Source organism: Bemisia tabaci, chromosome 7 (assembly GCF_918797505.1).
Source record: "Bemisia tabaci chromosome 7, PGI_BMITA_v3".
Lineage (NCBI taxonomy): Eukaryota > Metazoa > Arthropoda > Insecta > Hemiptera > Aleyrodidae > Bemisia > Bemisia tabaci.
The window spans coordinates 8313275-8337726 of NC_092799.1; the positions used below are offsets into that span (position 1 = coordinate 8313275).

The window sequence follows — 24452 nt, forward strand, 5'->3', positions numbered from 1 at the left end:
TATCTCGGAAACGGATGCAATTTTACAAAGTATTCCGCAAGCCCTTGTTTCGAAGAAAAATGTTGATGTGAGAACGTCCCTGTGGAGAGAAAAGATGAACTACCACTTGATGGAACAAAGTCTGATGACGTATCCTGTCTTATTCACGTTCCCGAAGGATTCGTTTCTTTTTGATAAGGTGAATGATTTATTGATCCGATTCCTGGAATATGGGCACGCTCACGAGTACCTCAAGGAGATAATGCGTCAAGAGTTCAACGTTACAACAGCGTCGGATGATGATTTTTGCGACAAAATTGAGCCTAAACCGCACAGTTTGAGTGACTTACAACCAGCATTCGCGGCACTGATCATCGGTCTGTTTATAAGTTTCCTTGCGTTTGTAAGTGAAATTTTGCTCGATGTTTTCGGAACTGCCGCAGCTGCAAAGCATTTAAAACGTTTTCGATCTTTCCTCCGCAATAGGGAATAATGAGGCTCCCCAAATCGTATTCTTCAACGGAAAAATTGCGATATTTTGAAATAATTATGCGACTTTTTGCGATTTTTTGGCGATAAAATCACTAACATCTGAGTGATTATTCTCAATCTTGTCGAAATTTTACCTCTGTGAAATCGTGTTCCATAAAACTAAGAATCTATCTCAATTCACTCAATAATATTGCGATGAAATCGCGATTTTATTGCAAATTTATCCGATGAAATCGCAATTCATCGTAATTTTTCATCCGATAATAGCGCAATAAATCGACGTTGATAAAATCGCGATACATTCCCCAATCAAATTGCAACTTACTGCGATCACTACTACTTGGGTCTTGGATGTAAGTCTCCCTTCATGAGAAAAAAAATTCAAAAGCCCCCCAAAAGACAGTCGAAAAGGATGCCATTTTATAAGAGTATGTGTACGGGAAGAGGAGTGGCAGCTATTATCATCAAGCAGATATTATCACTCCCTCTTTCGAAGAGGTTACGGAGAAAGAACCGATGCAACACCCAAAGTATCGGAAGGTGTAAGAACAGGAAGTACAGTAAGATTTCAGAAAAACCGAAATACACGTGAAAGGCTGCCAAACAAATGCTTGATTGAGTTCTTCCTGGAAGGCGAAAAGGAGACGGAGATGACGCCATGCATGTAAAAAGATGTCGACAGGAGTTTCACAAGGAATGAGGAAATGCAGAGCGCCAGGAAATGCTGTTAAAGCAGCTCTTCTATATAAAAACATACCTACACTGGGAGAGTATTGTCATGTCTATGCCGCTCTCTGATTGGTTCACCGCCTCACCGATTTAAGAGCTTTCATGCGAGACTCTCAGAACCCAATGTTAACAAAGCCATAAAGTCATCAATTTTTTTCAAAACTTGTTTTACAGCACTGGAAAAAAAAACACATTAAATCTAGAGTCCAGACTCTTAAAAACATCAACTAGAAAAAATACGCCTGATTCAATCGGATTTGTGCTTAAATCAAGAGCCAAGCCTCTTAATTTGAGCGGTTTTCCTATTGATATAAGCAAAAATCTGATTGAATCAAGAGTAGTTTTTCTCGTCAATGTTTTCAAGAGTCTGGACTCTCGATCCAATGTGTTTTTTTTCCAGTGAGGTTGGGAATTAAAAAACGTCTGATCCCATCTAAAATTCTAACATCACATTTTTTTTTGTTTTACTTTAACCCCTGAAGGCGTCGTGAAAGCTTAGAACTTGTGAACCAAACAACGAGCAGCACAGTTTTTCAGGGCTAGAAGAATTAAGAGCTTCAATTTAAATGTACACTAAAAAGTGTAACGTTATAATGTAATTAAGTCTAATTATTATATAATGAAGCGAAATATATTTCGCATGTATTCGTCTAAAGATGACCAAAATGTATCAGTTTTACGTAACCGTCAATGTTTGTGTTTAAGTGTTTCCACTTGCTTCATAATTTACGAAGCTGGCATACTGTACCTTTTTATTATTCTGTAAATACACAATCTTAAATTTAAGGCGTAATACAAACTTGACTTTTTGCGCGCAAGCCCTTCCGCAAATAAACTGCTCAAATTTCGGGTGAGTCCACAACTTTCAAGTGAGACCGATTGATCCTGTGGCCTCGAACTTTCTGCCCCCCCCCTCCCACTCCCCGGCTTACAAGGGATCCAGCCAATTGGCAACATTGTTTTTCCCTATTTAAACCAATGAAAATGTATCGATTCTTGGAGGGGTCAGGTGTTCCGGCAAGAATCGATTTCAATATAGGTGTTACTTCAAATGGAGGAAATCCGGTGTTGCCATATTGCCGGATGCGCCTCTGAAAGGGGGCTCAGGTCGGACAAAAAGTTCGGAAAACGCAAGTTAAAGGTAGTCAAATTGATTAAAATTTCCAATCAAAAAACCCACGCTGAAAATCAGATCTATTTTCCATGGATGAAGCGAATTTTCCTTTCGTGAGGCACGGACTGTTCCGAGGATAATAATTTGCGTCGCGAAGACGGTCGACTCGGAATTTCTGCCGTGCTGACGAAAAACGCCGTATGGACATTCGGGATTGCCAAATTTCCTTCGATGAAACGTTTATTTTTTAGGAAAGTTATACATATTCTTCTTTGCAACTATCAGGAACTTCAAGTGAAATTGCGAAAAAAATTATCAGAAAAATTGGGAGGAAAATTTTCGTAAGTTTACCAAAAAATTCACGTTTTATGTAAGGAAATTTGGCAACGCCTAAAGGCACATATGGCGTTTTTCTAGTAGCGGGCACCGAAAAGGCGGGCATCTATTAGAGGGACCTAAATGAAAGTCATCGAGTTATGGTGTGTTGATATCCCATTTCCCCGTTTGATAAAGCTCCAATGAGCATGCTAAAGCAGTTTCTTATGCTGCCTACGCTCACAATTCGTTCCTCTTTTGACATAAGGGCATATCTGTACATTCGCGTGAGCCCTGTTCTCCACATAATTCTAGGCTTTCCGCAGCTCACGTAGAAAGAGAGGTACGTCGTTATGTCAGAGGAACGACGGATTCTCAAACCGATCGAAGATGCCCCCTATCACTCATCTAAACTACCGTCGCGAATGCAGTGATGCGAAATACAACCACATAAAGTAGATTTTTTTATTTATTCTTTCCCTCTTTAATACAAATTGCCGCTCTAAGAAAGAACGCCGCATAAACCTTCAGACGTTGCCAAATTTTCCCTTATAAAACAAGAACTCTCCGGAATACCTAGGAATATTTTTCAACCAATTTTTTTCCAGAATTTCATTTGCGATTTGATGTAAATAACCCGAAAATTTCAAAGAAAAATACTTATTACTCTGCTCAAAAATAAATATTTTATTGCTGGAAACATGACAACATTTGAATTTTGTTACGGCGTTTTTCCATAGCACGGCAATGCTGTCGAAGGTTGTTATTGTTCTAAATGACCGGGACTGCTTCAAGCCTAACAAGAAGAGGAAAGGGGAAAAACACAACAAACAAGAAGTCATAACGGCAATATCATTAAACTCTGAACATGATGGAATTGGGTCTTTTACAAGCGCGTAATTCAATTGCAGTATTTTGAAATTTCTGCTGTATTTTTCAAGAAAACTTTGCGCAACTTAAATTTTTTAGCCATACGAGCAAAAAAGTATTACTTAAAATTTCGTGCAATTATTTTGCGTCAATGAAAAAAATCATAGAAATATGCATAAAGAAAATTTGCAACATCACACATTTACACGAACGGCCTAATTAACAGTTTCCTTGTTGCAAAGGGTTCCTTCAGCACACATAGAAACTGCCGAGAAAGTCTTTTTTTTTGCTATGATGAACCCGATTCTTCTCAGTGTGGCGAAGAATTTCACGCTTAAAATTTGATAAATTTTTCGTAAGCAATAAAGATATTTCCAACGAATTTTTAAGATGCTATACGATGAAATTAACACGTATAATTTATTTCGAACCAGCAATGAGTGGGAATGAACATGATAACTCGGATACCCACACTCGAAATTTTCAAATTACGACGAGCTTTCAATAGTAGGATTTGGAAACATTTGCGCCTTCAATTAGGAGGTTATACTTCAATGACCACACTGGAATTAAAATAGTTGCATGAGAGGACACCGTATTTTGCTCATCGTGAATAGCAAGAAAAATCTGATAAAATGGGCGGATTTCCTCTGAGAATGCGGGACACTTCACCGCCATGTTATCAATGAGCTACTGCATTTATATTAAATTGAGGTATTTTATTAAACGCCTATGCAAACAGTCAACTTTTGACCGTTAGCAAAATTTTATAAATTTAAGACAAAAAGCTCACGAGTTGTCAATATTTGGATAAGACGACTCATTAATCTGCCAACTCTCCTTGTTCTTTCCTCTTCAAATGCTCCTTTTATATTCAATTATTTAAATTTTAATAATTCTGACATGCTGCAAATTTTTAAATTAATGTTCATTCAAGAGCTAAAAACCATTTAAAATAATTTTCTCTGCCACACATTTTTACAGAAAATTCTCTCTTACATGGTCAATGAGTTATTTATTCTAAAATTAGCAGTAGAATCAGGAGTTCAATCTAAGTAAGAATATTTAACCCAATAAGGCACTTGAAAAGATGCCTGAATTGACCATTCGCCTGACATATCGACGGTTAAACCACCAGATCACGTATCTCGGTTTGCGACGCTGCACATTTCGTATCATACTTTATTATTTAAATGCAAAACTACTCAGCTTCAATTCTTGAAAATTTCTGTGATATAATTTCTCTGTTTGAAGAATGCTCTTTGAAAACTTCAAGGAATGATATTGATTTGTTCCTCTTTAAGAAAATAAAATGGGAGCGGATATTTTTAAACATCGCAAACAAGATACGTGGTCTGGTAGTTTCTCCATAGATATACATACCAAAAATGCGACAGTTTAACCGAATTCCGGTAGCTGAAGCCAAAAATCTCGGTTTCATTTTCCGAGCTTGTACGAGCTCATAGAAGTGCACATGTTGCTGAAATGGACCGCGTTTAGCAGAGAGGAACTAAGCCACATCAACTTTTGTCGCAAATTTAACACGAACTTTGCTTCGTGCTACGCAGAAAATTCACTGAAATTTGCACAAAAATCGGCACAACCGTTTTCATGTAAGAAATAAAATTACCCAATTAAATTTGGCTGTAACTGATGTAGCTTGGTTCCTTTCTGCTTTACGCGATCCAAATAATTTGAATCACACAGCTAAGCTCAGATGATCCAATAGTAGTCACCGAAATTTTAAAAGTCTCTCAGCAATTATATTTAAAATTTAAGGGTTTCCTGGTCCCCGACGTAAATAGCCTGGTTGCTGATCGTCGTAAATTAAGTAACTATCTTACTAGTTACATGTTGAAAGTTGGATGCGCTCACTAGCAGCTGAGCGCTTGGACGAAAATAAACCGTAATTTCCATCCATATTGCGAAAGTTTAGACTGTCGCCTTAGGATGTTTCACGGATTGCGAGGGGGAAAAAATTCGACTCGAAAACATGCACGACAACATGAATTATTTTTCCGAGACCCGGAAAAGTTCCGACTCAGGTGAACTTGGTCCACGTTTCTCGAGGCCGGGGCATGGTGGAACTTAGTTCTGATCGTCGATAAGGCTCGAGAGGTTCATGACAATGTTCACTTAATGGAGCAAACCACTAAATACTAATTTTCATTGTTCCAACGAACTGTCAACTAGTTTCCTCGCCGAGGAGGGCTATAGGCTAAAAACCCCGTATGAGCCTTCAGTCGTTGCCAAATTGCCCCCGACACAGCTCGAATTTCCAGGAAAATTTGTGAATGTTCCTCTCCCGATTTTTCAGAGAATTTAGTTCATAATTTGATCCAAACTGTCTGAAAATCTCAAAAGGAAATACTCATAACTTTCTTCGAAAATTAATATTTTCTGAGAGGAAATTCGGCAACATTCGAATGTATTTACGGCGTTTTTATATAGCACGGCCACGGCATTAGGCCGCCGCTCACACGCCGTATGCATCTAAACAAGCAGGAAGCTCCAACGCATTGGCGTCGGAGAGCGGCTCTGGGGGCAGTAGTTGTAGTCAAGAATGAGGGCCTAGACACATTTTGTCATTGATGTACAATCCGACAACTGTCGATTCATGTTTTGTAACTTAGCAGATTTACGTAGCCGGTGTATAAATGTGTATTGGGCTTTGATATGGCGAATACATGGCATTATCACTTAACGCATACTTCTATAATTTAGGACTGAGTCAGGGAAATATAAGGTTCGTTAAATAGTAAATATTCCTAGTACCGTGTGACACTATTGTTAACGAAAAGTTTTTGCAACTTGTCAAAGAGGTTGTTGAATGATCTTCGAATAACTTTTGATGAGCTAGAGGTAATGGTTCTATCTGCAGCTCGTGGACTTCTGTACGATATTGTCCAGAATCATCTAAATTTTCAAAAAGTGTCCGCTTGTTCGATACCCAATTTGCTCATTCATGCATACAAGGAGAAGCGCATGAAAGCTTTAGCAGACATTTTGGAGATGAATCAAGAATTAGATGAAGAATTTATGACTTAAATCACGGCACCTTAATCACGGGATGACCTTAATTACGGCAACTATTTATTGTCCATGAGATGCAGATGGTTCCATTTCCCTAGCTCATCAAAAGGTATTCGAAGATCAATTTCATCAGCCACCCGTACGAACCACGTTTCTAGTGACCCGTACTTGCTTCGCACGTATGAAACATACAATCAGAGAAAACAGAATTCATCTTACAATAATCAATAATCAGTAGGACATGAATCGTTGCGATGTATAATACGACATTATAATGCGGCATTACTATTGTAATTCATTTTAATGTTTAGGGGCATTATAAATCATTATTGCCACGTCGGAATGAAATGTTGTAGACTGAATTGAAAAGCATGTTGGCAAAATTTATTATAAAAATAGTATAACATGTAGGTACATAACATAAAGGTAATACAAATTAAATGATTAGAGCGTGTATATTTCATTACATTATAGGTATATTACAATCATTTTTGTCATTGTTGGAAATTTTGATAGTTTGAATTTTGATAGTTGATAGTTGATAGTTTGAGAGTTGAAAATTTGGTTATTTTATTTAGTTAAGGTGATTCGATAGACGCCATATTTTGTGTCAGAATGGCATGCGACATATCCCATCAATTGGTTCCATTTTTTCATTTACTCATCATTTTTCTCCAATTTTAAGTTTCGCAATTCTGTTTTCAGGAGACTAAAGCACTCACTTATCAATTTGTATATTTATATTGAGTTAAGGGTAGAGACGTATTCCTCACCGGAATTGAGGAATGGAGGTGTTACAGTAAGTCCGGCATTAGGTTCCATTTCGACATCAGCGACGATCAACGCTACGATACTGGAAGCCAGTCTTCCGATATTAAATCCCTAGCGGGGAAGAAAAAAAATGCCTAGATTTCGCTAAAAATCCCTAAATCCCCAGATTTGCTCAAATATACTTAAAAAATCCCTAGATTTTGCAAAAAGCGCCATTTTTTTATGAAGAATCATGATGTCATTCGATGTAGCGATTTGCAATATTTAAATCTGATTGGCTCGTTTGAATTTTGGCGCTCTCTGAAAGCAGTGCTAATCCAGACCAATAAAATGAAAGAATATTAGTTGATTTCTTATTATTAACAGGTTGAATGCAGTTGAATGTCAAGTACATCGAAGGACGCAATCGTTTTAATTTCCGGCTTATTTGCGGGGAAAATAGTGTTGCCAAAAAGGCCTACAAAATATAGATGAAAAAATGTTTTCGATTGTCGAAGCTAGAATTGAGGTTAAAAAGTTGATTTTTGGTAACTTTACCTCATCAAAAAAAAATCCCTAGATTTCCTGAAAAATCCCTAAATCCCTGGAAATTCCGGAAAATCCCTAAATCTAGGAATAAACTCTTAGACATCGGATGGCTGTTGGAAGCATTAGAGTCAACATTTGAAACGCTGCTGCAGAATTTGCCGGGAGTATAATCGAGTGTTGAAAGTCAGTAGAATTGAACAATGTAATAATTGCTTTCCGAAATAAGCGTTATAATAAAAAAACAACGAATCTGAACTGTTAATACTGGAACACACCTTCTGTAAATGTACCTTGCGAGAGATAAGTAAAAAAATAGATGTACTGGAGGAGAAGTGCTTCTCCACAGAGTTTGAAGAAGGAAAAAAAATGCCCAAATTTACTTACTTCAGCATTTTCGGCAAAATCACTGCAATTTCCGAACCTTTTTCTGGCCAGGGGCCAAAATTAAATGATTATGAAGGGCCACTTAGATGTTGTAGATAAAAATAGGACTGTTGAAAAATTCGCCGTTTTCAATAAATATGTACCCGGAATGGAAGACATCTAGGGGAAAATTGTTACGATTTTCCGATGCAAATATTTTCCTACAATCTATTTTCCTGCGTTTTGGGATTATACGTACTAAGCAGGCTAAGGGCCCGTTCGCCAAAACTAATCGGAACTGTATGAATGAATTGCTCCTTTTAAAAATCAAAACAATATCGAATTGCGATATATTACACAGTTAAGATAGGGCTATGTCCTGTCGTAAGCGGCGACATAAAGTCGATATCATTTCAATAATCGCCCCAATGGCCACGATAGTTGTTAGACGTTTACGGTTTCCCTGGTAACCTTTGTTTGCTATCAGCTGATATCGAGTAAATGACTAGGAAGCTCCAACCCAGTGGTTAAAGCTTCCTTAACCGCGAAAACTTTAAAATTCAAATTTTCAAATTTTGAACGTAAAGTACATTTTTTCCATCACGAGATAAAAGCACAAACAAGTTTTGAATTGTTGACTGTATCACCATGATTCCAAAAATACAATACACAACATAGCATTGACTAACAATAAAACAGTATGCAATAAAATAAAGTCATGACAAGGAACATAGCCGAAAATGGCGCCGATTCCCATCAACCAACGCGCGGTCTCTACAATGTAACATGCTGCATTGATACTCCCCAGCTGGGACCGTCCGGAATAGCAGCTCTAGTGCAAGCACCAGAGCCGCTAAAACTGTCTCTCTAAGGAGAAACGACGTATGAACCTTCGAAAGCTTGCCAAATTTCTCACGATTTAACATTTATGTGTTTTCAAACGTTGGCCATTTATATGTGGACGACCTCAATCAGAATCAGCCTAACCACACTGGACAGCGCCCAATTCTTTCTCGTGTTTTATTTTTTCAACAGAAAACTACGCAACATTATGATCCGAAAAGTATATTCTTTGTAATCTGAGTAAAATTCAGAGGAAGTTTCAACTAGGCGTTTGTGTTGCATAGTACTCTTATCAAAAAATTAACCATGAGAGGAAGCGAGGCAACTTAGAATACAGTTAGGCTGTTTCCGATTAAATTCATCTCGATGGCCAAAGTGCGAAACCACGTATTTCATTTGGCGACGATGCAGACTTTGCACTTTGCACATATAATTCTACCTCTTCTTCTCTATTCCTACTGATTACTATATATATTATTCTACCTCTTCTTCTCTATTACTAATGATTGTTGAATATGTTCTTTAAATTTATCAATTTAATATATCTAAGTGCTATTTTATTAGTACAGCACTTAAATATTATTATATATACATATTATTCTACCTCTTCTCCTCTATTGCTAATGATTGTTATCACCGAAAAAAAAGGTGCTGTAATAACATCCTGGATGTTAAAAAAATGTGCGACAACTCTTTGATGTTGTCATTACCACTCTGGCTGTTAAAGTAACATCCTAGGATGTTACTTTTACATCCTATCATGCTACGTTAACTGCCAGAGTGTTAATAGCAACATCCAAGAGTTGTCGCACATTTTTTTAACAACCGTAACATCTGGGATGTTACTCCAGCATTTTTTTTCGTTGTAAATATTTTCGAAAATTACAACCTGGTTAATCTGGAAGTATATAATTTAAAAACTTAGAGAAGAGAACAATGGACGAATTAAGGAAATAATATTATGATAATAATTGAAAAAGGAGGATTGCCCACGTGTATGTGCGCGCCCTCTTGCGCGGGATGAGTCGATAGGCTGAGATGTCGTGTGAAATGATAATTGGAGGGAGGAAACGGGTTATTGAAATTATGCGGTTGATTAATGATCACCGACTGGAGGGCACTCGTGACTCTGTCCCTTCTCCCTCTCACCCCCCCCCCCCTCCATCCCTCTACACAACTCTCGGATGATACTGCTTCACTCGTATTTGCCAGATTTTAGGCGTAATTTCACGCCTTAAGCCTTGTCTCCACGGACCGTTGCACGGGATTTGTCCCTGGGAAAAATCCCACACTGAAAAAAAATTCTCGGCGTTTTTACCAAGGTCCGTTGGTACCTTTACCATCTCAATTTCTTACGAATTATTGGTAATTTTACCAAGACAGACTGGTAAGCTTACCTAAAAGCTGGTATTTTTACTGTATTTTCAGGAAAGAATACCAATTTTATGGGTAATCAATTCCCGGTAACTTTGCCATTTTATCTCGGTATTTCTACCACAGTCGATAAAAAATATTGGCGTTTTTACCAAGGTCCAGTAAAATTACCAAGAAAGTTCAATAATTTTACCGAGATTCCTCGGTAAAATTACCAATTCCATAAATGATAATTTTACCAAGAAAAAACTGGGATCAAATGGAACCCTGAATTCTTGGTAATTTTACCCTTTTCTTAGTGAATACACTGAGATTTTTTTTTCAGTGCACTTACGAAGTTGGGGAAAATATTGAGTTAATCAATATTTTTCCCAGTACCAAGTATGGTCCTTGTACTTCTAGGACCCTCTGAGGGAGGAAGAAGAAGTGAAAACGAATTATGCGATATTTTGTTGATTACTCCATTGTTAATGTTTGTTTAGTTAAAATAATGTGTCAAATTGTCAATTGAGTGCAACTATTATTTTAATCCCGGTTAAATACTCGACTTAAACTAATTTTTCTTCCCGCGCAAACTAGTCCCAGGGCTGTATAAGTCCCGTCCCGTGGAGACGGTAACTGGGATGAATCCCGGAAGTTTCATTCCTGCGATTCGAACTTGGGACAAATCCCATGAAAACGTCCCGTGGAGACAAGGCCTTAAATCGATTGAATTTTTCGTCTCGAAAACGGGTCAGCCCGTGAGAAATGAGAGAACCTTTATAGTACCAGTCTAGAGTACCTTTATAGAGAGAGTATGGATAACTCGAAAAGGAGGTTAGGTTTGATCAGGTTATGTAGCTCTTAGGGCCCAAAAAGGCAGCCAAACTATGAACTCGCATTATCCAGTGGTACTAATTCAAACTCCAAGAGTAGGTACACTGATCAAAAATTATAAAAGCACGTATCAAACTTTGGTTTTGCATAAACTCTCTCACTTTCAAAGTCTTAATCCTTAAAAAAGCTCGTTTACAATGCGCTGTCTGCCCTATTAATTAATATTTTAATGCTTAGGTTAGCAGCGGCACTTTTCTAGTGATTTTTGTTTTTCAATTTGTCGCCCTTTTGGGCCCTAAGAGCTATACATAAATCGAGTTGTCCATACTCTCCCTATAAAGGTACTCTGAGGAAGTTCCTTTTCATTTGAAAAAGCGCTTTTCAGGTTCTGGCGCAGTCTCTACCCCCCCCCCCCTTCCATTTCTGATGTTCTACATTGAAAAGCACAAAAATGGACCACATTTTGCAATTTAGACCTTTAAATTCCGGCCCGGTTTAAAAACAACGTATAAGCCATTAGAATCCCTATGCACATAAGTGTTTTTTCAGATGAACCAGAATTTATAGGTCCAAATTGCAAAATGCATTCCAAATATCTAGCACAATATCCGAACATTCCGAAGAGGCGCCAACTCTGGAGACTCACGGTGCATATTTTTCACACCGAGCGAACGGGGTCGACAACTTACAACTTCAGTATTTACAATGTCTCTAACTATGAGGTCTTTCACACCAGAAACCTTTTTGCCGTCGGCGGGTGTTCAATTTTTTCGCTATTTCCATAATTTATCGTTTGTGGCTCCTGCTTTTTATTTCTTTCTTTATTCTAGAATTGCCCTCTTTTTTAAATAGAATATTGATCGGGTGGTTTTCAGAATAGAAATTTTTAAAATTTCTGTTATTTGTTACAAATACCTGCAATCCCTATACAAAGAGAGTGCGGGCACTGGGCCTTGTGAAAACACTTAGGATCAAGCAAAGGTGCGATGATTGGCCATAAGGGATGGGAGAGGGCTGTTATGGCTATTTGTTTACGATGATCATATGCTAAAATTTACACTGTAAAAAGGAGGAATTCGCAACTTTACCACATAATATACAAAAACCTACACCATATTCCCTAAACCCGAATAAAGCGGGATTATTGAGGGACCATCACCTTTCGATAGCTACACAAATCATGAAAATTTGCTGAGTAGAACGATAGAAAGAACTGTGACGAAAAAAGGAATTTTACATGGTTTATATAGGAAAATTTGCAACTTTATCAATTACCACGTAAGAAATGTACACAAACCTAAGGAAATTTCGCAGATCAACCCACGCAGCCGAGTTTATCTTAGAATTTTACGTCATTAAATTCCATAAATTAATACCTGATATTTTGTGGACTATTTCAGAATTCAAGGGATTTTGAGAAGAGGCCTTAAAACAATGGTCTTCAAAATTTGTTGACCGGTTGCCGATGTGCACCATTTTGTCAGGGAGAAAATTGGCTGCTTGGATACTTACAAAAATTGAAGAATGAAACATTTTTCGCTGCACGGTCAAAAAAAATGTAAAAAGTTGACATATTCCGTAAGAAATGGGTGCCCTGGGAGAAAAATTTCCGAAATTTTAGTCATCTACCACTTCTACTCAGTTTTAGTGAGATTCCTAAACGTCTTCTTGGAGCACATTTCGACGGAAATGCAAAATCACGTACCGCGTTTGCGATGTTTGCATACTTCCAGCCATACTGACGTTCAAAGGAAAAACGCCGTATGAACATTCAAGAGTTGCCAAATTTCCCCGGTTAGAATATGTATTTTTGAGGAAAGTTGTGCATGTAGATTCTCGAAATTTTCAGATGATTCGGATTAAATCGCAAGGAAAATTGTCTGAAAAATTTGGGAAAAAGAATACTCACAATTTTTCAGTAAATTATTTCTCTTTTCGGAAAAATATGGCAACACCTGGAGGCTCATACGGCGTTTTTCCTAAGTATGGCAGCATACTTTATTATTTCTTTGGAAAACTAGTCAACGCGATATCTTGAAAACAACCTTGATTTTCCTTCTCTAAGCAGAATATTAATTTCAGGCCATTAAGTTGACTTACTTCTCACCAAAAACATAAAATGAACCCCGTTAAGCAGAATGGAACCAAGCCACAGCTACTTCCAAATTTAACAAAATTTTTAAATTTTTATAAGAAAACGTTTGAGCGGGCTCTCCTGAAAATTTTAAGGAATTTGCTTCGCACTGTGCAGAAAATTCACTGAAATTTGCACAAAAATCCGCACAACCGTTTCCATCTAATAAATTAAATAACCCAGTTAAATTTGGCAGTAGCTGATGTGGTTTGGTTCCTTCTGCTTAACGCGGTCTAAGTAGGAGCCAAACTTTTGAAACCAAAAATACATGCTTTCGCTTTTCGGCCGTCGATTTTGAGAACCACTGCTTTAAAATTTAAAATCTGCGCATTCTACACTGGGGAAAAAAAAAACAAACAAACAAATTGGATCTAGAGTCCAGACTCTTGAAAACATTGACAAGAAAAAATACTCTTAATTCAATCGGATTTTTGCTTGAATCAAAACGAAACCACGCCTGACGCCATCGCGCCTTCAATTTTCCGCACGCAACACGGACATCCATTAAGTATGTATAGTTGTATCTCTGCGCCGCATCAACTCGAGTTCTCTTTTCTCGCTGTTTTTCCTTATTGCGTTTTTTCCCCACTTGTATTATTTGAAATGGTGCTTCAAGGGCTACAAGGAATGTAAAAGCAGGCTCTTTGTATGAAGTAAATCATATCTCTATGCCGTATTATACTTTTTGAAGTAAACGGAGTATAACGGAGCCAAACTTTTGAAACCATAAATACATGCTTTCGCATTTCGGCCGTCAATTTTGAGAACCACTGCTTTAAAATTTAAAATCTGCGCATTCTACATTGGAAAAAAAAATTGGATCTAGAGTCCAGACTCTTGAAAACATTGACAAGAAAAAATACTCTTGATTCAATCGGATTTTTGATTGAATCAAAAGGAAATCCGCTAAATTCAGAGGCTTGGTTCTTGATTTAAGCTAGATTCTGATTGAATCAAGAGTACTTTTTCTTGTCGATATTTTTAAGAGTCTGGACTCTAGATCCAATGTGCTTTTTTTATTTCAGTGTAATAATGGCGGAACGCTGAAACCGAATTCCGCGGAATGACCTTAAACACAAAGTTCTAGGTTGCGTGAGTTGGCGAACAGCCCCCGAGGAAAGTTTCCTATTCTCCGCGCGAAAAGCGCACGCGAAAATGTGTGCCCAGACACAGACGATGAGCGCATCGATTATCTCCATTAATAAGCGTTTAAGTCAATAGCCGCCCCGTGACGTCAGCGCAGGTGCACTCCCGTATGAGGAAGCGCCCCTAGGATTAGGAGGATGTTAGCGCAAACTTATAAAAAGTAAATAAATCAAAAGCATAATTCTCCGGAGGCCGCACAGGCGCGATGCGACGATGACGACGCCCCGCCTTGGAAAAAAACGCAACCCCTCCGTCATGACAGCAATGCCAAACTTATCTTTATTTGCGGAACGCGCGAATAGAGTTTGTTTTGCAACGAGGAACGGACGGTGTGGATTCTATCGACATGAATCGATCGACCAACTAAAACGTGAACCGATCGACGTGATTCGACCAACAACCGTGAATCGATCGATAAACCCGAGAATCGATCGACAAACCTGCGAGTTGATCGACAGCAGTGTTAGGAACTCACAGGCGCCAACGCGCCAAATGCGCCTAAAAATCGGTCATGGCGCCTAAAAAATGAAGACTCTGCGCCAACGTAGCCCCTAAAAATTGCCCCTTAAAAATCTGCATTTTCATATTAGGTGATTATTTGAAATTTTCAGCACTACAAGTGAAAGCTTTTTCTATTCTTCACGATTGCATCCTTAGTGCTTTCGTCTTCCCTAAGTTACAGCTTTTTGCTAGTTCTGTTACGAAAACATCTTGCGTCTAATTTCTCACTAAATATGCTGTAATATATAGGCAAAAAGTCAATTTGGCCTCTAAAAAATCTTCAATGGCGCCTAAAAATCAGGCTTGTTTCGAACACTGATTGACAGACCCTTGAATTGAACGAATTTTGTCGATCAAATCGGAGTCGGATCGGTCCACATTTTAACTTTTCTTTTGATTTATGTCGATCGAATCGACGCCGATTATTTAATAATTTGTCGGGTTTTCAATAGATCTGTGTTAAGCGATTCACGTCTGTTGATTCAAGTTTTCATTTTTCGATGGATTCATATCGATCGAATCTATACCCTCCAAGTGGAGCCACTATTTCTGGCTTTCTCGTAAAGGGTGATTTCACGATAACAGGAATAGTTAAAATGTGAAATACCTTAGAAATAAAAGTGCACCAATTTTAACAGGATTTCATTACCTCATTTTAAAGGTATTAAACTTCCTTTTTCCAGCTTTGGCACGCTCTATTTTGATTCAGTGCAAAGTTAAAGTGATTGATAAACAAGCCATTGAATCAGGTATCAGCGCTTCCCGCGGGACTGCTGGAGGTCCACGCAAACATGGCGGCCCTGCCAAATTGTGTCGGTTACGTAACAGACACAGCGTAACCGACACTCAAAAATGTGAGATTAAAGATGATACAACAGATGAAACTTGGCAATTCTTGAGTTATGAGGTGGAATTAATGCTGCCTTAAAAGTTTTCTAAACTTTGGAGACTTCCTTTTAGTTTAATACTATTAAATTGAGGTTTTTGCGTAGTGAGGAATTAGTGCTACACACGTAAAAATCACTGGTTTTCATAATAATTAAAGTTTTCATTGTAAAAAAAACTGACTTATTAGTAATAGTTTTGTCAAGAAGACTTCAGCGAACAATTTGATGGCAGTTTTGAAACTCCTGACTCCATCTGGCGAGATAAACACTGCACTTTATACAACTGCAAAAATTTGTTGCCAAATGTGGCGACACCTCTTTCTTATGACTTTTCTCGCTCAATAATAAACATTTCAGTTCAAACTGGCAATTTTCTTGAACACTAGAGTCTCTTTTCAGCAAATATTGCCAAAGAGTTCATGATCAGTACTGATTTGTTACCGCAAATTGCTCTTTTGCTTCAAAATCGGGGTTGGCGACGCGTAACCGACCGGACATTTTCGGCCTTTAAAGTCTCATATTATTAAATATAATAATAATTCATCATATTTTTTAGCATGGATAGGTTCAGGGACATCATTCCTATTGATTAATTAATTTGGTTTTCAATCGTTTTGCCCTATGTCGGTCAAAACCCACGGCGACACGACTATTCCTATTATCGTGAAATCACCCTAAAGCACCTATCTACCCAAGGAAACGGATGGCTCATATTATGTTCCGAAAATGAGCCAGAAGGAGTAGTGCCTTGTTGCGAAATGTAGTCCGAATATTCGTGCGTGAATAATCGAGATTTTTTTCGCAGTTTGGTGACGATGTGCAGCATATCAATAGGAAATAGGGGAGTGGGTAAGTGTAATAGTCTGATCGGTTTTTGTTGAGTTCGACTTAATTATCAGTTTTTTGTTCGTCCCGAGCGTTTTTTTTTTTTTTTTTTGGTACTTCGAAGTGACATCCCTTTTTTCTATAGAAATGATGAGTATACGTTTTTTTTAAACTTATCACTCCAAAGTTTGCATTTCAACGATTACATTCATAATCAGAATTTTATTTAGACAAGTAGTTATCTACTGTCGAGTAGCACACGACGTTAAGTTTTCACGCAAGAAAATAATACTAATCGTATCAGAAAAGTCGAATATGCATTTTAGACTTTACTATAATTTGTATTAGACATGTGCGTATTTCTAATATTTCCGTTTTAAAATTCAAACTACGATAAATACTTAATTTTATACGGATTAACCACTGCACGGTTGCCCAGCCAGCGGAAAATCGCGAAATCACTCCTGACGCCATCGCGCCTTCAATTTTCCGTACGCAACACGGACATCCATTAAGTATGTATAGTTGTATCTCTGCGCCGTATCAACTCGAGTCATCTTTTCTCACTGTTTTTCGTTATTGCGTTTTTTCCTCATTTGTATTATTTGAAGTGGTGCTTCAAGGGCTACAAGGAATGTAGTAAATCATATCTCCATGCCGTATTATACTTTTTGAAGTAAACGGAGCAGCGGAGACGGAGTAAATTTTAGACTTTCCCGATAGATTAATCGTCCATTTTAAGCGGCTTTCCTTACAACACTTCATTTTGCTGTAGCAAAATTTCGCAATACGCACTCATTCTTTTTTTTTTGTGTTTGTTTGCATGATCGACTGTGTAAGTCCGGAATCACTTATCTCGTTTGCGGTGTTGGAAAATTTTCGCTCCTATATTTTATTTTTTTAGTGGAGAACAAATCGACATCATTCATTGAAGTTTCTGCAGAATTTTTTTCTCACAGGGAAGTAAAATCACGGCAGTTTTGAGGAATGCCGTTGAGTAGATTTCCATTTAAAAAATAGAGTATGACAGGAAGTCTGCCACGTCGCAAACCGAGATACTCGGTCGCAGACTTATACCGTCGTTACGCCTGTTGTTCATTTTCAATATGTTTAAGCTACTGGAATCAGTTCTACTATTATGGGAATGCGAAATTTCATTTTGTATCACCTTACAGCACCAGTCAAATTAACTGAGAGTAAGTCTAGGATTGCAAGACAATAATATGGACCACATTTTATAATAAGTAACCACTATTTCTGGTTTATTTTAGAAACAGCGTATATGCCATTGGTTTCCCTATGTAGAAAAGTGCTTTTATGAAAGAGCCATGGATAGTGGTTCCTTATTGCAAAACGTAATCCAAATAGCATTCGAAGAGCTTTCCCCGAACAATGATCACTACTCTGCACTATTCAGAAAACGATCAGGACAAAAAGAACAAACTACCAACAGTTTTTGTTTTTTTTTACAGTAACACTATAACGAACAATATCCAAGGGCGATCCTCAGCGACAATTTACCGGATCATTAATCCGGTGATAAAAAATCCATTTTCGAGGGGATGCACCTACAACCGTCCACCGGACGTCACACGGTGGACCGAGTTAAGGAGAGAGGTCGAACATGAAATTTTTGACGAAAACTGCAAATTTTGATATTCATTTCGTCACAATTTAAATTTCGAGGGGTGCTTTTCGAAGAGAATTTCACGAGGAAACCAATGGAGCCACTATTAGAACCTCAAAATTTTGTATAAACGGAGTTATAAGCTGTTAAAGTCTCCAAATTTTATCCGACCTCTCCTGTTGGCTCGCTCCACTGTGCGTCGGTCCCTTCTCGCAACCCCTGGTCGATAGACAAACGAAGCGCAACCCCTGGTCAGAGTCCGCGCACCCCTCTTTGACGTTCCGACTTCATAATACCGCATGAAATATGGTTTCACTTGTTCGGTGCTCGGTCCGACTTGGTTTTTTAGCGACACTTCGAGCCCCGGAGATAGCGCACAGATGTGGAGGGGCGGTTTGTTTACTTATTTAAATTGATAAACCGGGCTATGCAAATTGACCCTATTAGCTGGTGTAATCCGCGACTTACATTTGTACTTTTCATTGCGACTCGAAGGATTGCCCTAGTTTGTTTTGTCCCGGTGATCCGCTTTCTATGAAGAAAAACAGCTCATGTGCATGTATACGTTGTCAAATTCATCTCGGTGAAACACGAATTTTTGGAGAACTTGTGCAATTTTTTGGTTGAATTTTTCTGATTTTTTTTTTCACAGTTCAATCTAGGGTGTGTGTGTGTGTGTGTGAAAATCTCAAGAAAAAACACACACAATTGTTTGCAAAAATATATGTGTTATCAGGAGAAATATGGCAACATCCGATTTTTTTGTATGTTGTTTTGCTTAAACGCGACAGTGTTGTTCTTTGTTCGATTCGGATTTTGACTTGTCGGTCCAAGATCGGGCAAGGTGCATACTCCGGCATATGCGTGTCTCTTTTGCGTAGCGACTGCAGGATTAATCTCCAAATGTCGTCCGATTAAGTGGAGATTGACTTTTATTCATGCCTATAGCGTCTTTTTTTTTTTTAAACATCACGCATATGTTCAAGGAAGCAATTGTGACCGATCTTGTTGGTGCTTGCATTCTGAGAACACTGTGAAAAATAATTGGATCGCATTCAGCAAAAAAGAACCAGCGCAATTATTGTGTCTTCAAAATCGCGCAACGTCTTCTTTTCTTTTAAAAATACCTAATATACAGGGTGTCTCACGAAAAACGAGCCACCTTGAATATCTGCCGAACGCGTCGGAATTTCGACAAACGGTAAAAGACGTGTTCATTTATATCGAGGGGGACACCTTTTGGCATATTTGACATTTTCCCAAACCGCGGGAGGGGCGCGGGGCGGGGGGTGCCCCACCCGTAAGTTGAACTTTTCAAATGGCACCCCTACTTTTTTATTTCAGAAATCAATTCTACGCAAAAAAAACAAGCCACCCTGTCCAAACCGAATGTAATTCGGACAATTTTTCAGTGATTGACAGAGGTTGAAACATTTTTTTCATGCTCTTTTCAAAAATTTCCCACGCCCAATGGAATTGCTGTATCAAACCAAACTCTCCGCCAAAAATATTCTTAAACATTGCACTTTCGATGAAAAATAAAAAAAAATCTGCTGCACTCGAAATCTGGAGCACGCAGAGCCCTTCTTTGTGACTTTAAAATTCGTTCTACCGAACATTTCCGAGAGGCGCTCATCGGGAGGGAGGAGTAAGTCTTAGACAAGAATTATTATTATTTTTTCTGAAGCATAAGAAACCGTGTCCATGAAGGAGCAGTAAAGTAGAAAAACAAATGGATTAGCTTTTTTTTTTGGGGGGGGGGGGGGGGGGGTCAACGACTTGAGCCGGACCTTGATACTTCTGAGGACGCTATTTTTCCGCGGTGCGTTGTTTTTCAACTTAACTGCTTCTTCATGGCCACGGTTTCTTATGCTTCAGAAAAAATAATAATAATTCTTGTCTAAGACTTACTCCTCCCTCCCGATGAGCGCCCCTCGGAAATGTTCGGTAGGACGAATTTTAAAGTCACAAAGAAGGGCTCTGCGTGCTCCAGATTTCGAGTGCAGCAGATTTTTTTTTATTTTTTATCGAAAGTGCAATGTTTAAGAATATTTTTGGCGGAGAGTTTGGTTTGATACAGCAATTCCATTGGGCGTGGGAAATTTTTGAAAAGAGCATGAAAAAAATGTTTCAACCTCTGTCAATCACTGAAAAATTGTCCGAATTACATTCGGTTTGGACAGGGTGGCTTGTTTTTTTGCGTAGAATTGATTTCTGAAATAAAAAAGTAGAGGTGCCATTTGAAAAGTTCGACTTACGGGTGGGGCACCCCCCGCCCCACGCCCCTCCCGCGGATTGGGAAAATATCAAATACGCCAAAAGGTGTCCCTCTCGATATAAATGAACACGTCTTTTACCGTTTGTCGAAATTCCGACGCGTTCGGCAGATATTCAAGGTGGCTCGTTTTTCGTGAGACACCCTGTATGTACAATAATCAAATTTACATAATTATTTTTCTTTAAAATTAACAATGTTTTATCCAGGCAGGGATTGAAACTCTGAAGGAGTGAAGATTTTTTTGGGAAAAATGTTGTTAAACAAAAAGGTCCTATATTTTGATACCAAAAATTGATTCTGAAAATATTCGCGTTTAACCTTTTGACACCCTATATACCATGGAAATATCATCAATCAATATATGTTCAATAATAGTATCATTATAAACTCAATATGTACCAGTATGATATCATAAATCCTCCAAATCATAATCCATAAATCAATACCTATGTATATTATGACATCATGTCAGTCTTCATCAGACACTTGAGTGATCATGGAACATCTCACCCAGCTGCGAGGCGTGAGTGATCGATTATCGACATTACCCCATTTGAAGCTGTGGTAAAGAATCGATTTTTAAGGTGTTCGTCGCGAGCACTGGAAAAAAAAACACATTGGATCTAGAGTCTAGACTCTTAAAAACATCGACAAGAAAAAATACTCTGGATTCAATCAGATCTAAGCTTAAATCAAGAACCAAGCCTCTTAATTTGAGCGGATTTCCTTTTGACTTAAGCTTAAATCTGCTTGAATCAAGAGTCCTTTTTCTTGTCAATGTTTTCAAGAGTCTGGACTGTAGATCCAATAAGTTTCTTTTTCCAGTGAGCACTCTGTTTATCGATCCTTTTCCTGAGGTTTTAATGACATATCAATCGATATATCGCAAAGCACGCCACGTCACTGATCTGACCATGCCGCTTTTTCTCGTACTATACTCTACTTATTTCAACTAATGACGATGGGAAGGGCGATGCGTCGTAGTAGCGACAAAAATCATTGACTCCATAAGCAGGAGCCGACGTTCAAAGTTGAAACGTTTAATAAATGACGAATGTGGCTCCGTCACGAAGTCCTCAAACGCGGGCTCGGCCGAGGCAGAAAAATAAAACGAACTTTGTCTAATAGAATCTCCGCCGTGAAATATGTGTTATTCTCGTGTTCCCGAGCTTTATGCTTTCTCACGAATTTTTATTAACTCCGCCACGCCGCACAGTAGGCTCATTATTAAAATCCGAAGCGTTAGAGAGAGGAGACGTGTGGTAGGTAAAGATTTCCAGTCCTTGATGATTACGTCAAATTTACATCAGAGGTTTTTATTTGTAAAGCTCCTCGGCTATGCGTTAGAGAAAGGAGACATGTGGTAGGTAAAAGATTGCCAGTACTTGATGATTAAGTTAAATTTACATTAGAGGTTTTTATGTGTCAAGCTCTTCGGCTATGCGTTATAATCCGGTCTTATAAAACAGAAAAAAAACATGAATAACATCACAAAAAAAACGTATGTATGGGTGTATGTATGTATGTATAAGCCGCTTTTACGGCGCGCTAGGGTGCTCTGCGACGCCTACTCTCCACAGGAATCTGTAATGGTAGAGATCCTCCGGAAGCTGGCATCTCTCCATCTCTTAGACTAATTTCTTCATTTATTGTTCGGTTTCTGATTCTATTCATTTTTCCGAGTTGGTGTGTTTTCGTTCTCACTGATTCAATTTTAATGTTTATCTCGTCTCTTTACCAAATTCAACAAGTCTCTTTTCTAAGGAATGCCACGATAAAATGAATTGAGCCGCTTTTACATTTCTCAGTCTCATATTAACAATGATCAGCGGACTAATTATTGAAATTGATTGATAAAGCTATAGACAAAAAAGACAAAAGAGATATGGAGGGATCCTATCGGTGGAAGCGCGGCGGTTGCAATGGACAAAGAAGGTAAGTGATAGACAAAATAACGGCACCCCACGAGAGACCCGATAGTTAGTCCATCTTTTTCTCCCTTAGTGTATAAGAGCCACCCACTTCAACCAATAAGATAGCTCCTCAGTCCTTATGTCTTCTTTGTCTATAACTTTGTCTATAAATTTCAATAATCGGCCCGCAGAGCCTTTAAAATGTCCTCATTTTCTCCGACTTCCTATCCTGACTCGCTCCACTACTGTGCGCCGGTTCAGGAAAAGTAGGTACGCGCATACACCAAACGAAAACCGCGCAACCGCGCTCTATTTTTCTCAGAGCCGTACGCGGTTTTTCCTCAGCGGGGTTGGACGCGCGCGGTTCGGGGAGCGGTGGCTTTGAACCGGAAATAGAGCTCCGACTTGCGACTTCCGGGCTGAACTCATTTCGACGAATGAGGACTCAATACTCGTAACTGTGACATTCCGTCTCGTCTGTCGTACTGTCGTGTTTTTACGGCCGGTTTATCGCAATGGCGGGCTTTTGATGTTGCCGGGCGTCTCCGCGCAAGGGAGGCCGTCGCCAGCTGATTATTGGAATCGATAGACAAAAGCGAGAGATCATATTCGATACATAAAACGATTAAAATTGTACTGATATCGATTGGTTCAAAAGATAAACATAAAAGTTAGAGTACCTGTATTGAGAGAGTATGGCCACTGGTGTTACCACCTCTGATTGGCTCAGCCATCTTAAGCTGAATGGAGCCCTTAGGACCCAAAAATGGCGGACGCCATAAATTAATGTAATGCAAAATGACTCAAAAGGAAGTTTTCTTTGCTTATCGTAACGAGAAATTTACCCAAATGCACTATACTGCGACTTCTTTACATATTTTTAAGACTAATCATGTGCAATTTTTGAGAAAAATTATCTTAGATGTAGTAAGGTTGGCAGCAAGTGCGGTTGGTGATAACCGTCAAAAGTTGGCAATGACCCCCCTCCCATCCACAAAAACCAAAACAAAGCACCGCGATTTTTGGGTCCTAAGCCTCTCCATGGGACCCAGTGGCTATACTCTCTCAATATAGGTAATCTAATAAAAGTCAATTGAGTAATCTGACGGAACGGGTTTTTTGTGATAGATTTTTGATTCGTATAAGTACTAATTGGTCAAGAGGAGTGAAATTGCTACGAAATTTCTTATTTTCAGCTTTTCTGACCAATATCTTAAAATTTCGGTTTGAAGTCATGTTCTATTGTTTTGAAGCAAACGATACATCGAATCACTAGCGAATACGACCCATTGACGTTCAAAGAAGACTGTTGATATATACATTGGTTCTTGTAATGGACCAAGTGGAACATGATCACGGAAAAAAAAGAGGTAGGACTTATTGGACGGTATGGGCATTTCCAATTAATTGTGGTATCCGATTAATATTGTGGTAGTGCCCCAATGAATTATAGGTTACTAACCCAAATGATGCGGTACTACCCCAACTTGAGTTGCAGCACTACCACAATTTTGCCGTGGTGAGGAAAAACGCCGTATGAACATTGGAGAGTTGCCAAATTTCCCTCGATAAAATGTTTATTATTGAGGAAAGATAATTGTATTATTCCTTGAAATGTTCAGGAAATTTAAGTGATATTACGAACAAAATTTACTACTAAAAACTATAAGAAAAATATTCATAAAGCTTATAAGAAATTCGTATTTTATCAGCAAAAATTTGGCAACGCCTCAACGCTCATACGGCGTTTTTCCTTAGCTTGGTAGATTTGATTGGAAATGCCCATATCATCCAACAAAGTGGGGCAGCACCAACATTTTAGGGGATAACCCCTGACACTTTTTTCCCCGTGATGAACTATAAGGTTTCTTATGGGAGCCCATTAGTTAGTCTATTATGCCCACCTCCTTTCCG

The 24452-nt window shown here is 38.5% G+C and overlaps 2 protein-coding genes across 2 annotated transcripts in view; both read right to left on the reverse strand.

The window, feature by feature from the left end:
* The window catches only part of LOC109032724 (cathepsin B-like cysteine proteinase 6), a 361957-nt gene that overhangs the window by 201664 nt on the left and 135841 nt on the right, over positions 1-24452 (reverse strand). The window lies entirely within an intron of this gene.
* LOC109032665 (uncharacterized) overlaps positions 1-24452 on the reverse strand; it is a 60207-nt gene that overhangs the window by 23335 nt on the left and 12420 nt on the right. The gene's annotated exons all lie outside the window — the stretch shown is intronic.